General features: G+C 46.0%; 1 pseudogene; it reads right to left on the bottom strand.

The window, feature by feature from the left end:
- Positions 1–1,481: 1,481 nt before the first annotated feature.
- LOC143384917 (guanine nucleotide-binding protein subunit alpha-12-like) lies at positions 1,482–9,332 on the bottom strand (annotated as a pseudogene).
- Between the last annotated feature and the right edge of the window lie 6,878 nt (positions 9,333–16,210).

Here is a 16,210-nt window from a genome sequence, read left to right as displayed (position 1 = left end):
GTGTAGCTCTGCACCCCATTTCCAGGGCTGAGTCTGAAAAGGGATGCTGTCCTGTGAGCCAGCCCATGGGACATCTGATACAGACCCCTCTGTGATGAAAGAACTCTCCAGAGGGCTTAAAGCACAGACAAGCACTGGCTGAGTCAAGAAACTAATGGTGGGGCTGTGTTCAAATTTAGATCCCTCCAAGGTCAAATGGGATGCTAGAACATTCCAAGGATGCACCCATGTTCAGAAGGTTCACACACAATGCTAAGACTAGCCACTCTCCAGACCCAAGGGGCAGGGACAGCCAGGCCTCAGAAGGATCAGCTGCTGATCCTCCACCTCTTAGCGATCCCGCTGAGGACCAGGGGATGTTGCACGCCCATCACCCTCAATTCTCAAAACAGCAGTGGCAGATGTCATTGTTGACATCTGCTCTGTGGCTGTGGAGGCTGAGATGCAGCTTGGTGACCTGCCCAAGCCTCAGTGGTGGCGGAACCAAATTCAGGCTCCTTTGCCCCAGGGGGAACCTCTTCGCTTCCCCACCATGTTCTACAGGCTCCTTAGGGAAGGAAGCAAACTGGATGTGTCTGAGCAGGAAGCAGAGTGGGGGTGGCACAGGCATCTGGGGGTTGCACTCCAGCACTGAGCCAGTTCCTGAGGTCACCAGGAAGCTCCCCAAGGAACATGGGGTGGGTGGCAGTGCTCTTAGGTGAAGATGCCAACCACAACAGAGCCCGGGGTGCTGTGGCTCTGTGGACTTGCTTCTAGAAAGAGGGTGAATCCCCAGGAAGTTTTCTGCCACCCAGTGGATGGAGCAGCAGGGTTTCCTGAGGACGTGCTCAGATCTGCAGGATGGAGGTCGCTTTCTCTGCGGCTCCCCTGGAGCAGCTCCAGCCAGGCTGGAAGGACACAGGTGAGGCCTGCATAGAGTGGCTCCCAGAACTGGGGTCTTCTGTGAGCACATGAGCCTGATCCTGCAGGTGGAGGAGGGAGGAACTGCACACAGAGGGACCTGGTTTCAGTGAAACCCAAGGAAAGAGCACATGACAGCCCTTAGACCAACAGGCTGCCAAAGAGTATTTCCAAGTAATCAAGGAAATTCCCGCCTTACTCTAGAGGAGCTCGGCTTTTGAAAGCTGGTAGAATAAATGCAAATAACCAGTGGGGATGGCCAACTGTCTTTTTGAAACTGGTTTGAGATGAAAGGGATTCTATGCTTTTGCTGGTCAGTGGGGTCTGCCTAAGTCACAGGCCTCTGCAGCTGAGAAAGCCATGTTAGTGTTAGCTGCTAAACACTCCTGGGGATGCCTGCTGGAGTCAGCAGCCAGCTAAGCCCAATTCTTTTCCACCACTTGAGTTGCATGTTGTAGCTCTTACTGGGGGGGGTTCCCTCCAGTGTCACAGCAGACCCCAGAAGCTCACTGCTAACTTCTTTCCAGGGTCTTGTCTTGCAAATCAGAAGAATGAAATTCACAGACAATGGAAGACAAGAGTGAAAGGAGCAGGATTTATTCTAGTGGGAAGACAAGACACAGAACTCTTGCAGGGAAACAGGGGACCAGATAGCAGGTTGACATTTGAACTTGGGGTTTATATAGCCCTTGGGTGAACACTATTAGTCCAAATTCATGCTAATCAGAGTTCTTTTTTTTTTTTTTTTTTTGGTACTGGGGATTGAACTCAGGAACATTCAACCACTGAGCCACATCCCCATCTCTAATTTTATTTAAAGACAGGGTCTCACTGAGGTCCTTAGCATCTTGCTGTTGCTGAGGCTGGCTTTGAATTCGCAATCCTCCTGTCTCAGCCTCCCAAGCCACTGGGATTAAAGGCAAGTGCCACTGCTCCTGGCTTAATCAGGTGTTAGAAAATACCAATGCTACTGGTTAGCCCTGGTCTGAACTTTCAGGTCTGCCCCTACTTCTAGTTTTCCTGATGCTCATGGGGGAAGTGGGAGGTTGAGGTCAGAGGATCATGGATGCTCCAGGGTTCAGGTGGATGGTGCTATGTGGACTAGGTGTCCCTACCAGCCCAGGATCAGCTATTGAGATGTGACAGGTCCACTCACTGTGGGGTGCCTCGGCCCTGGCTTGCCATGCCTCAGGCCCACACTGGCATGGTGGGCTCTGTGGGCCACAACCTGTGCTCACTGTCCACACTCCAACCCACCTGGGGCTGTTTCTGGGACTTGGCTTAGATTCACTTTCCCTTCCCAGCACCACATCACATCATCTCAAAACAGGACAAGCTGAAAATAACTGAGGCTTATTTTTTAGCTCAGCTTCTTGGGGAAGAGTCAACAAAATCAAACTTCCATCAGGAGTTTGTTTTAAAAAGCAAATTACCAGAAATACTTAGATGTTAGTTTTCAGTTAACCCCCACCCCAGGCACTCCCACTGACAGTTGGAGGCAAGCAGAATACTCACCAAAAAGCTGGCAGGCTTCAGAGACCCTGCTTCTCACAAGTAATCACTGCACAAGGGTCTGCAAGGGCAAGCCCATCCACCCTCAGACCCTCTCCCACATCACTCCAGCTCTCCACATTAACCAGAAATGAGCAGCCAGGGCCCACAAGCAAGGCCACCCCAGATGCCACAATCTGGGCCTGTGAGTGACATTGCACTCATTCTGACATGGGCCAGGCCATTGCACCTGGGCTCTGCTCTCCTCCTCTGGCCCCAGCCACCCCTCAGAGCATGCGCTGCCTTGAACTGTCCCTCCCAGACCTCTTCCTGGCATAGGGTGCCTGTCTTCCACGGGTGCCTGGTTTTCTGGTTGAAGCACAAATGCTACATCTTGGCAAAGGTGACGTGTCTGCCCGCTTTGCCCCCCTGCTCTACATGCACCTTCTGTTTCTTTATGAACTTTACCACCATCTGTGAGTTTGTTTCTGGGGCTGTTACGGGTCTGTGGTCAGCGGGGGCTCACAAGGACCACGATTCTTGGGTACACACACCCACCTGCCATGCAAAGCAGCTTGGATCAATTGGAAGCCACTCCTCCTCAGGTGGCCTTTGGGGAGCAGGAACATGACTTCTTGTTTCTTCCAACAACCACCTACATGAAGGCCATGTTGCTGACCACTCTCGACTGCTGGCCGTTTTCACCTGAGAAACTGCTTTCACTGGGCTTGCTCTGTGGTCAGCACCCAGCTGGGCCCACAGTGCAGAGCCCAATCAGGCCCAGCGGTGGAGGTCCCTGTGGTCAGCCCATCAGTGCTGATGCCCTGGAGGAGCGTGGCCTCATGGGTCAGGCCTGTTGCCCTGGTTTTGTTAAACAGGGAGTCCCAGAGACCAGGAAACAGAGGTTGTCAAAGGGGCCCCTGGGAAGAGGGGACAGCACATGAGGGGCCCAGTGTAGAGAAAGCACACTTTCCTTGGGGGTCACTGGAATGACTGGCAGGGGTGTGGAGGGTGCCAGTCACAGTCCAAGTGGGCAGTAGGAGAGGAGTAGGGCGGGAGCAAACATGAAAAGATTTTGTTTTTCTGAATGAGATCAGGCCTGGGAGTGACCTACGGCATTTCCCTTCATGTCCCACCAGGGGTTCCACAGGTCTAGTGGATGGGCAGGGCAGGGCAGGGCTGGTGTCAGCATGGCACCATCCAGCTCTGAAGGGACAGAATGGAAGCTGCTGGGGCTGTGTGGGCAGCGGTCTAAATGTCAAGGGTTCCCTCTCATTTCTGCTGCTGCTGCCTTCCCGTCACATCTCCCTGAAGCAGTCACTTTACATGGGGCTCTTGAGAGAGCAGGAGAGGTGCTCATAAAAGGCGGTGGGGGGGGGTGTCCCAGGAGGAGTCCCCTGCCCTGGTTGCAGCACCTGCCTGTGACAGGCCTCCCAGGGCACTGTTCTTAAGTCCACCTAAATTCAGGAATCAGTACTGAGACCACAGGTGACCGACACACAGCATGTTCTGTGTTATCCAGATTTTCTAGAGTGCTTCCCTGTTACATCTCAATACTGCTGTAAGCCCAAATCAGAAGTGTAAGTGACATGGGAGAAGTCCTCATTTCAGCTCAGTCAGTGCTTCCTGTTTGGAATGCAAGGCTCCCACGGGAGTCCCTCTACAAGGTGCCATTCCTCCTGCTTGTGGCAATGGATAGATGATCCACTCGTCCCTGTGCAAGGCCTCCTCTGAGTCGCTCTTGCTGTACTGCTGAGGATGGGCTGGGAGCCCTGGCCACGTGTCCCCATGGACATCCATACATTGAGTGACCAGCAGGCGCCTCCCATCTTCAGTCATTTGCTGGAGATCTTAGAAAGACCTATTAAACTGTCACTTCATCACTGCTCGCGTTTCCATATTTTTGAGCCAGGGTTGAGGCTTTTGATGTGATTTAACAAAAAGGGGCATGTTTGGTGGGGGACCTCATATGCTTGCGCTCTCATCACCGGTAGCATTTTCCCCTCGGCCCTGCTGGCCCAACCGTCCTGCTGACTTCTCATACTTCGCCCACCCCTACAGGCCTGTGCTTCTGAGGGCTATTAAGTTGAAAAATGGCTGACTCTTGCTGAATAAACACCGGGTAGGATGTGAGACTGCTCCAGGGCTTGAGGAAGAGCCAGTGTTCAGCACCTGGGGGGGAAGGCGGCAGAGCGAAGGAAACACAGGAGAGGGGCTGGGTCAGAGCCGGGCACGGGGCACCCACTTACCTCACTTGCCCACGTGTGCACCTGACACATGCACTCTGTCCACAGTGAGGCCCACGGACACCTCTGCTTCAGGAGCGGTGTCAGACCGAAGGTGGAGATTTACCCCAAAGCCTGTGAACCCAGCTACACCTGCACTCAAGATCCACCCCAGGTCACTGTTCTGCTCTAATACAGTTAGTGGATGGTCACATTCAGGGGCATACTGTATGGTAGTAGCCTATGGGGTGGCAACTGGCTGTTTGATGGGAGGTGACACATGTCGTTTAAGGAAACATATATTAATAAGATTTATCAAAATGACATCTACAGAACCTGCTAACTACCTACGAAGGTAGGAAATACACTTTTTACCTGCTGCAGCGCAGTGGCCCCGTCTGGGCAGTTCTGGTGCACATCGGTGCTTCCCAGGGAGGAGCCCAAGGCAGAGCATCAGGCTCTCAGCACTTAAGACTCCTGACAGCTCCCTGCTGTTTTGTCATGAATGCTTAGGTGCCCAAGCTACATGCCACCCCCACCTCATCCCACACCTGGGGCCTCAAGCTTCCAGCATGCACAGCTGCTCTCCATGGGTGACTAGCCGAGCACTGAGAAAGTGGACTCAGGCCTAAGTGGTTCTGAAGGGGTCTGGGCATATCAACACTGAACTTCCTGATCACCTGGGGCCACAGCCAGTAACAGGCCAACTGGTTTCACTTAGTTCTAATGGAGTTAAGAAGGATGTTTAGAAAGCTTTAAATCAATTTGCATAAGGTCCAAAGGTAATTCTCCAAGGTTCTAGAGATTCAAGACTCCATTAAAATCTATCTTTAAGTTTCTCCTAACTAGGCTTGTTGAACCCTGCAGGTGAACTCCTCAGGTGAACAGGCCTTCCCCCGCCCACCCAAGTTCAGCACCCTTCACCCACCCTCAGGGGTTGATAAGTTTCTGGCTGCCAACGTGCAGGTGAACCTGGAAAAACTTTTATCAGCCCGACAGCTGGAGTGAGCAGCACAGACAATGTACTAGTCTGACATTGAGGTGCAGGTCACTTCAATTTTTGACATCCGAGTTGCTAACCACACCTGAGGTTCCTTAGAGAGAATGGCACCAAAAATCTGCAGGGCTGTGACACACAGAGAACTGCTCATTTGCAAAGGTTTCCTATGGTCACACCCAGTGAAAGAAAACCCACCTTCCTCCTGAGGCAGGCTGCTGGCCACAGCCGGGGAAGGCTGGGTAGGTAGCAGTTCTCACTGTGCTAATCACAGTTCCACAAGCCTGGAAGGAACCTCAAGTCTGTGTACTTTTATGGCCCACCACCCTGGCTTTGCATCTGAATCTCCCAGGACAGTAGGAATCCATATATATGATGTTTGAATCTGGGCAGCCTTGGCTTTTTCAGCTGAGCCAAGTACATCCCACAGCCACCTGCACCAACCAGGAACACAATCTGAGAGTACTCATGGCTCTGTACAGCAACGGAAGCACGTTGTCTGGCAAGAATGAGGCAGAAAGGAGCACCGAGAACAAGGGCCATTGCCCAAAGGTGCTGGTGGGCAGGCCATCTGTAGAAGCCTGGATTTCTCCAGGGAAGGCAGGCTTCAAGAAGGCTCATTGACAGAACTCTGTAGCACCTGTGGCAGGATCTAAGGCTGCACTAGCACCCTTGCTAGCTTCCAGAAGCCCAGAAGAGGGAGACGAAGATCCCCACTATTTTCTAAAGGAGGAAACTCCACATGCTGGCAACTGTTGTGTCAGAAGACGCCTTGTAAGTAAGATGTGGTTTATGTCCTTGCCATTAGGTGGGGAGGGAAGGGTAAGGAGTACAAAGCACCACTGTGTGCATGTGGACAGGGCACCACGGGGGCCCAGGGCTGCCCCGAATCCACACTGCTGCTGGGGCATTAAGGCAGGTCCATGGCTCTCATCCTCTTCCTCCATGGAGGGGGGTGGGAACCCTGACACAGATCCTTGGCTCAACCTGGGGGCTCTTAGGACATTGGCACAAGTTTTAAAGGCAGTGTTTTCACTTGGGAGGTGGCACTAAGACCCTGCACCAGAGCTACAGGGATGGCTCAAGCATTGTGCCCAGCAGCACTGGCATGCATCTCTATAAGCTACCACGAGGCGAAGCTTTTGGGTTAGTCTCAGTGAAGACTCAGAGGTTAGAGAGAAAAGCCATGTGCAAGGCCAGCTGTTTTTTGTGTTTTAGTCATTAAAGAGAGAATGTGTGCGCACACACCATCCTCAATTAAATTGTGTCAGGAAAGGAATGCAGTTCCTGTAAAAAGAAGGCTGTGTTATTAGGTATTGCAGATTAACACCAAAGTGAGCACTGGGATTTTTCAGTAGTTTCACTAGTCCCCAAATCAGTAGCTAACATGGAGTTCCCACGTCCTCTTGCCTAGAGCTCGTGGCTGGAGCCCAGCGTTCTTGAGCCAGATATTTGACGGTGTGGATCTGAGAAGCCCTGCAGGACCACACAGGCCACAAGTGTCAACAGCCACACAGGCTGCCTCAGAAAGGCACGAGGGGGCTTCCTCTCACTACAGCATGACATCCTCTAGGTTCTCCTGCAGGATCGTGTCTTTCACAGCATGGGACACGAAGCGGATGTTCTCAGTGTCTATGGCAGAAGTGAAGTGATGGATCCAGCAGCTTGCTGTGGTCTTGTCTCTTTCTGACAAAACACTGGACCAAGTGCTGCTGGACGTCCTCAGTTGGTAAAGGTTGCCCTTGAAATCCAGGAAGTGCTTCCTGATGCTGACCATCTTCACACTCTCCACCAGAAAGTCCCCCTTCTTGAGGAAAAAAAATTATGGAGATGTTGAAGAAGAGCTGTTGATGATAGTCTCAAAGATGTTCATCGACTCCATCAGCCAGTTGATGTGCCTGTCCTCTGTGAGAACCTTCTTGTATTAGCTAGAGGACACCATGAACAGGATTGACATGTTCTCATTAAACACTGGAATCACTTTGGTGTTGAGACCTCTGGCCACCCACATCCAGCATCTTAAGAAGGTTTTTTAGAACAATGAAGTCATGTTCCACAATCTCCTTGGTGGCCTTCCTGGTGTCCTGCTTACTAAGGAAGTAGTTCTGTAAAATACAAGACAAGGAGACATTCAGGAGAAAATAAGAACCAAAATATGGCAAAAGGAAAGGGTGCAGGCAAAAGTTACCCTAACTTTTCAAGAAGTTTAACCAAAAACTAGAAATTTGCAGAGTTATTCATTCACTATGAAACAAAATTAAAAAGAACTGAATGCCTCATTTCAAAATGAATGGAGGCTCAATCAATCTGAGGAGGAATGATCAGAAGCTCTATTGCCAAGTCCCATGGGAAGATCTCATCTAGTTTCTTCTCCAAAAGTCACTGTACTCCAAAGAGTATGGTGACTGAGACTGGATCCCTGGTTGCTTCATGGCTGTGGTGCACCTGCTGCCTAGGAATGTTTCTGTGCAAGGTACAGGATGCTCCATTGCTATGGTGACGCCCTTCCCAAAGAGGCTCTGTGCAAGAGTCTTATCAATCTCAACCTTGGTATCAGGCACAGAGCTTCTGAGGCTAGAAGAATTCTAAGCCTGACAAGACAACCACAATGTTTCACTAGCGCTGCTACTTCTGAGCTGGTGGGTTAACTCGGACAATGGGCCACCTGAAGTGCTGCAGGAAGCTCCAAGCATTGCAAAGTGGAACACCTACAAGAATGTTTCTAGCCCTATAATCTTCTAGTGCACAAAGAATACAATGCCTCCATAGTCCTTAACTTCCTATGAGACCCTATGTAAATAAACTTGCTGGGCCAGCTCTTCAGTTGCATTTCTCCATCACAGTGCAACAGATCCCAGCTTTAGCTCAACACCTGTGTGTGTTTTTTTCTTAATCCACTTCCCCTCACAGGTTTCTTGGGTTCAGCTGTGCAGGGTGAGGCAGACTATCTTTTTCTTTTTGTTTCTATACAATAGATATCTTCTGTTTCTCACTTTTAGAACATAACATTCCAAAACCTTACTATGGCTTCATTTAGGTTTTGCAATGCTATTTAAATTTAGTCTGCAGTACATTTAATTTTCTTGTCTTAGAAAACTTTGTTTTTGCCTTTGGTTTGGTTGTCTGTATTCTTCCTTTTTTTTTCTTCTCACAACAGGGATTGACCCCAGGGATGTTTGTCCACTCAGCACATCCTTCGCCCTTTTATTATTATTATTATTATTTTATATTTTGAGACAGGGTCTTGCTAAGTTGCTGAGAGCCTTGATAGTTGCTGAGGCTTGCTTTGAACTTGTGATCCTCCTGACTCACTGTTTTGAGCTGCTGGCAGTGTAGGCCTGTGCTCAGCTGTATTCTTCCTTCTTAGAAGAGAGAGAATGCAGAAAAATGAGAACCAGTAAGAAATAAAACATCAACAAATGAATAGGTGAATACAATTATTTATTTTTTATTTTTATTTTTTTATTGGTTGTTCAAAACATTACAAAGCTCTTGACATATCATCTTTTACAATTATTTCTAATGTACAAACCAGTGTCTCTAAGTTTTCATGCATGAGTCTCTCAGTCTAATTCTAACACTGTGAGGAAGCTGACGGACACTGGGCTACCTGTCGTGTTCTTCAGAAAGGCTTGTTAAACTGCCTCTCAAATGTATTGTGATAAGAAGAAACTAAAATAGAAGATGGAAAGATCTCACCTGACAATGATGGCTGCCATTATGCCATTTAAAACTGTCTTTCCACACTGTATACCATCCGCTACACAGGTGGCTGGGAGAGAAGCCCAGACCATTTCTGGTACAAAGAGCACTGGGTGGATGTACAGCAGCTGAGACATCAATTTCTGTGGTTCAGGGTTACAAGTGGTCCCAGAAATACAGAAAATAACTAATGGCTCACTTTCCTCTTCAGAGAAGAGCTTCACTTCCACACAAATACAGCTATGGTGACACACATCTGTGCACACCCACACCCATTTTGGGTTTCTCCCACTTGTGCTTGGTAACCAATACCCACAGTGGAGAGCAGCTGACAAGGTGAAGCCTGACTCACAACAAAAAGCCTGATTTGTTTCTCAGCTTCAATAGGGGTTAAAGCTACTCTGGGCTCTAACTGAGGAGAACACACAATCACTGCCCAAATGGAGAGACTTTGAGAGCAAAAGGGGGCACTGTTAATAATCAGGCTAGGGTAACAGGCACACCACAGGACTGTCCCAGGCAAACAGGATGCAGTCCCCTAGGTTCTAGCATCCAAGAAAACAAGCTCCACACTTACAGGAGACTGTTTTGTTCTAAACACCATCCTAAACCCTGTATGTCTGTTATTCTTTAAGCCTCACAAACTGTGGGTTAATCATTACTCATTGTACAATGAGGAAACTGAGGCTCAGACAGCAAAAGAGGTACTTTCTAAAACAAAAACTGGGTCTGCATGACCCGGGCTCTTTGACTCTTAGTCCTCACTCTGGGGAAATGAACTAATCTTTTTCATTTGGTGCTAAGGATAGAAGCCAAGGCCTTGCTCATGTTAAGCATGGGCTCTACCACTCAGCTATACCCCTCAGTCCCAGAAGCAAAAAATTCTGATATGTGAGACCCTTTGAAAAAGCCAACATTGAGACATGACAATTTTACTGTATTTGTAAAATAAATCCAAGTATTAGTAGAGGCCTGTGAGCTCAAATATGATGTAAAATATCAACTTTCTCCTTTTGGGAAAATTCAAGGATAAACACTAATCCAAGTAAAATAAAAATGCCATAGGATTAAAGCAAAAACAACCTTGGAAAAAAAAAATCTAAAATCTAAAGAATGACACGGTAAAGAGCAAGCTTTTAAATTCCAAGAATTATCCTCTGTTAGAATCAAACAAGTTCTCTGAGATACCAAATCAATTCATGATTGTTTTTACTTTAACTTTTATTAACTTTTCATTTTTCTAACATATAATTCCTTTTCCAAACAAGTATATTACAAGATAGAGTTCACAGGCTTGAACTCTATCTTGTAGTATACTGTACACCTGCACATTCTGTTGTTAAGATATGAATGGACTGGCACTTACTTTTTTTTTTTGGTATTTCATAGCACTTAGTTTCTCTTACCTATAATTGTCAGATTGTTTCCATTCTTGCCTCTACATTTTGCTGTTAGTATTTATATTTCAGACAACTTTTCATACATTTTGCCAAATTTGCTCCAAAAGAACCCACTGAGAAGATCATAATGCTATAATTTGTATCTCTTGAACAGAACTAATATTTATTCTACTTAATTCACATAGATTTGTGAAATAGATCCAAGTTTCTGCACTTCTGTTATACAGTCTCCTAAGCCTGGATTCTAAATTTGATTGTACTTGCCTCATGAGAAAAAGGACAAATTTTCCTTAGGTTTAAGTAAAAATCAAATGATGGGGAATTAGATTGGTTAGAATTTATTATCTCTGCAGAATGTTCTTATTGCCATGTAGTCACCTACTTTTCCTAGCTATAGCACCCTTTCCACTTTCCAAAGAGCAGTAGCAGATGTAAGACCACCACTCCATTTATATGCTTTGTAAAGAAGAAATCAAGAAAAATGACATGTCACTGAGTAGACTTAAAAGTATTTCCACACCTGGGAAATAGCCTGAACAAGAGAGACAGCACACATGCAGTTACAAACATGATGTCGCAGCAGCTCACCCCACTAAGAACACAAGGTGAAAACAGAACCATCTCTAACATAACTATTTTTTTCCACTAGCATCATAAAATACTGCTTTGCATGTATTTGCACATAAAACAGATGTCGTCTACTCAATCTTGTAAGATAGTTTGGGCTGATTGGCAGGTAACACTTGAAAAATATAGCAATTCTAAACCCCAAAATCTTTCATTGAGTTTCATTAATGATTTTAAATCAGGATGCACTAGGGACAGTGGTTTGGATCTGCAGTGTCCCCTAAGGCCCATGCACTGGAGGCTTTGTCTTGCTATTGGGAGGTAGTGGAATTTTTAGAAGGGGGGGTAAATTAAGAGGTAGTCAAGTCAATGAAGATGCTCTTGAGGAGGTATTGGAACACGGGCCCCTTCCTGTTTCTCTCTTTCCTTCTTGACTGCCATGAGGTCAATAGACCTGCTATGCTTCATGCTCCAACCATGAGATTCTGGGCACCCACAGACCCTAAGCAACAGGATAAGCAACCATGGACTGAACCATGACTGTTTCACTCATGGCTTTGGCTCTGAGATCAAGAGCCAAAGTGAACCTTTCCTCCTTTTAAGAGGGTTATCCAGGTTTTTTTTTTTTTTTTTTTTTTTTTTTTTGTCATGGAAAACTGACCAAAACCATGGAAACATCTCAGACGTCTCAGGAGTTCAAACGAGAAAGGTGTTGTCCTTGGGCACATGGCATGTCCTCAGTGGATGTTCAGGCAGCTTGTCATTGGGTCCCTGAGGAACACAGGCTGATGGTGGCTGCACCAGAGGCAGAAGAGGGCTCTCTGCACATCTTATATTAGAAATACATAGCACTAAAAAGTTAATAAAGGTGATGTTGACTCTACAGCTCAGTGAGTGGCTGCACCAAGCAGGACAGCAGGGTGTTTCAGAGTGTTCCCACAAATGAAGAACTTGAGGCCCAGCACAGTCCTGCCCTGTCAGGCCATCATCATACTTCACCTTCCCACAAAAATCTTCCTCTTTATTTCCTTCTATAGTGATTTCAATTTCTTTTCTCTCTTGGTACCAGGGACTGAACCTAGGGGTGCTCAACCACTAGCCATATCCTCACTCTTTTATTATATTTTATTTGGAGACAGGGTCTTGCTGAGTTGCTTAAGGCCTCCTTAATTTGCTGAGGCTGACTCTGAAATCATGATGCTCTTACCTCAGCTTCCTGAGCTGCTGAGATTATAGGCATGTGCCACAGCACCCTGCCCGATTTCTATTTCTATAGGATCCCTACTACATTCTCCAAACAGAGATTTTGAAGTTTTAAAGTACTATAGTAAAATACTGTCATTCCCATTTAATTAGAATCTGTGAGGAACGGGTCGACAAACTATACTGTAGTGATCCTCTATGTCACCTTATGCTACAAGTAGTTAAATGCAAAGCACAATGATTCACTCTATTATCTCCCCAGTATAACTATCATTATTGCTGCATCAGACTGTATCCATAGAAGGAAAAAAGCTGCAGAGGTGAAGGTACATATCAAACAGAATCTGCACATGTTACTCCATTTTAAAACAAGGTAATCAAATATATTAAGATGGACTGTGCCTGCTATCAAGAACACAAGCAACAATAAAGGTTGGCAAGGATATGGAGAAACTCATACATTGCTGGTGGGACTGCAAATTGATGGAACCACTCTGGAAAGCAGTAAGGAGATACCTCCGAAAACTTGGAATGGAACCACCATTTGACCTAGTCATCCCACTACTAGGTTTATAGCCAAAGGATTTAAAATCAGCATACTACAGTGACGCAGACACAACAATGTATATAGCAGCTCAATTCACAATAGCTAAACTATGGAACCAACCTAGGTGCTCTTCAACAGATAAATGGATATATATACATGGAATATTACTCAGACTTGAAAAGAATGAAATTATGGCATTTGCTGGTAAATGGATGGAGCTGAAAAATATTATGCTAAGTGAAATAAGCCAATCCCAAAGAACAAATGTGCAGATTCTAATTCCAAATAATGTGGGTGTGGAGAATAGAGGTATTTTAGATTAGACAGAGAGGAGTGAAGGAAGAGGAAGGGTCATGAGGGTAGGATTGACAGTAGAATGAATGGGACATTATTACCCTATATGCAGATATGATTATATGACCAGTGTAACTCTACCTCATGTACAACCAAAAGAATGAGAACGTATACTCCATTTATGTAAAATGTGCCAAAATGTATTCTACTGTCACGTGTAACTAATTAGAATAAAAAATGTAAAAAAAAAAAAAAAAAGAAAGAGGATGAAATCTGCCTAACTGCATGCAGCATGTCTACACCAGGTGGCCAGCAGAAATAGGAAATGCAAACTATGAATTGAATTTGGGCCAAAATTATTGGGACTTTTAATTTAAACAGAATCTTCTCACACAGTCATGCATCATTTAATGCTCAGGATAAGGACTGAAAAATGTGCCCATAGGAAATCTGTCTTTGGGGGAAGTCACAGAGTATACTTACAGAGGCTAAGTTGGCTCCTACATCAACAGGCGATACTATTGTATGAGATCAACATCATATATGTGGACCATCACTGACCAAAACATTATCATGTGGCATGTGGGTGTACTTGAAGGCTGTCCACTACAAGGGAGAGTGTGAACTTCTGGTTTGCTATGAGAGAACCCAAGCAGCTCTGATGCTTAAAGACATAATGAATAGAAATCGAATAAGCGGAGCATCTATGCAATTGGTTTTCCACAGCAACATGACCTGCTTCCTGACAGCCAGAACCTGAGAGAGAGCTGCCAAGGAACTCATGGTCACTTGGAAGGCTGCTGGGTCTTCATTCAACTCTGAACATCCAGGGCTGCAAAACCAGGTGGACACTCACTCTCAACTGATAACACAAATCAACCTGCATTTACTCCTGCTTGGAATGGGGTCATCAGAATCATGTAAGACATTAAAATGCAAAATAAAACTTCAAGCACAGCATGAATAATAAACACGTTCTTATTGATAGGGTCCAACAGTGGCAAAAGAAAGTCTTGCAGCTTAAATGTGTAATCAACCCAATGCCCACTGAGGGATAAACAGATGGACAAAAGATGTTATCTTCTCTTCTGCTATTCAGCCTTAAGAAAGAGGGAAATTCTGACCCTTTCTCCAGCAATGTAGGATCTTGAGGACAGTACACAAAGTGAAATGACCCAGACACAGTGGGACACATACTGTATGAGTTCACAGTCTTCAACACAGATGAGGTACCGAGGGCTCTCAATTTCATAGAGACAGAAAGTAGAATGGTGGTCAGTAGGAGCTGTAGAAGTAGGAATTAATGCTTCATTGGTAAAGAGTGTCTGTTTATGGCGATGGAAAAGCTCTCCAGATGAGTGATGAACGTGGTTGCACAACAGAAATTTAAACTCATGCCCTACATGATGACATTATGGCCAACGATGGAACCACATACATGAATTTGTCCCACAGTATGACAGCACAGTGAGATTGTAGCCATCTCAGTTGGTGTAAGAGCACTCTAGGATGTTTGCACAATGATGAATCACCCTATAACACATTTTTAGGAATATATCTCCATTATTAAGTGAGACGTGCATGTAAATGACACCACTCACCCTCTATACAGCACAATGGTTAACATGGCAAGTTTTCTACACATTTTGTGGACAGAAAGATAAAACATAGATTGAATGCCCAGCTGAAAAGTAAAAGGCTGAGTTAGGACGTTTGGAAGCAGCTCCCCAGTTCCACTGGGTGCTAGGTCACATCCCATGCACTTCCCATCTTTTCAGCAAATATTATTCTCTGTCTTCAATGGGAAAATCTCCCCTTTTTTCTTTTTTCTATATGTGAGACTTTCCATAGGGTGCATGGGTGGCAATGAAATATGCGGGTCAAGAGCAATGTCTGTGCTCCCAAATATGCTATGTAACTGGAGAGAGATTGATTGGAACTGAGAGGCTAACCTGAGGTGATCCATAGACTCCCAGAAAGTGTAGACACTCTGGGAAAACCATGAGCATGTGTACAATTTCCTATGATTTTATGACCTCAAAAGGAATCCTTGTGTCAAACATGCCTAAGTGCAGAGTGTGTGTCCCCTTAACAGAGTTCTGAAAACAGTGAAGGCCAGTGACACTTAGCAGATTAGATTTGCTAAGCTGAGTGTTTCCTTTTAGGGTTTTCAAGTGATAATTCAGTGTACGTGGGTTCTTTTGTACACACTGAGCTCCTTCTTGGGAGGTCATGTCATTTCTGCCCTCCCCTTTCTTCCTTGCCATACTCCGTAATCTCCCACTGCACAGAGGTCTGAAATGGAAATGCCCAGAGGTTGGGTATCTAACATGTGTTGTGTTGAGAATGGAGAGAAGAACCCGTGTCTAGACAGAAGTGAAAAAGGCAGTCAGAGACAAAGTACACAGAGTTTGGATCAGTCACAGCAGAGACCATCTCCTCTAGAACTCTAGGACAGGTGCACATACCAGTCTGACAGTTATAGGTGTTTTCCTTCAAACTGGTTGCCAGGTTGGAATGAGTGACGACATCAGAGGCTTCCAACCTTCCTGATTGGAAGGGACAGACTCTGTGGACCACTGGCAGTGCAGTGGGCAACCGTTTGTCCTCAGCACTGTTCTTTACCTGGTTTCTCCTGTTTGGAGAAGAGCAAACAGACTCCTATTCAACCAAATTCTGGAAGAAAGATTTACCTTAATAAGAACCTAGGTTTTGTAGGAGGAAGACAGAGTATTGGAGAACTTATGGAAGATCAACAAATCTCCCAGTCTGGGCAATCGCCTTCCCAGCCAAGCACCTCAGAATCCCACCTGGAGGTGGTGGTAGATGATGAGGTGGCAGGTCCATCAGGTGAGGGAACTAGAGTGAGAACTGATTTGACATG

This window comes from Callospermophilus lateralis, chromosome 19 (genome assembly GCF_048772815.1).
Source record: "Callospermophilus lateralis isolate mCalLat2 chromosome 19, mCalLat2.hap1, whole genome shotgun sequence".
Lineage (NCBI taxonomy): Eukaryota > Metazoa > Chordata > Mammalia > Rodentia > Sciuridae > Callospermophilus > Callospermophilus lateralis.
The sequence above is the reverse complement of the archived record's forward strand: the minus strand, read 5'-3'. Positions and strand labels throughout refer to the sequence as shown.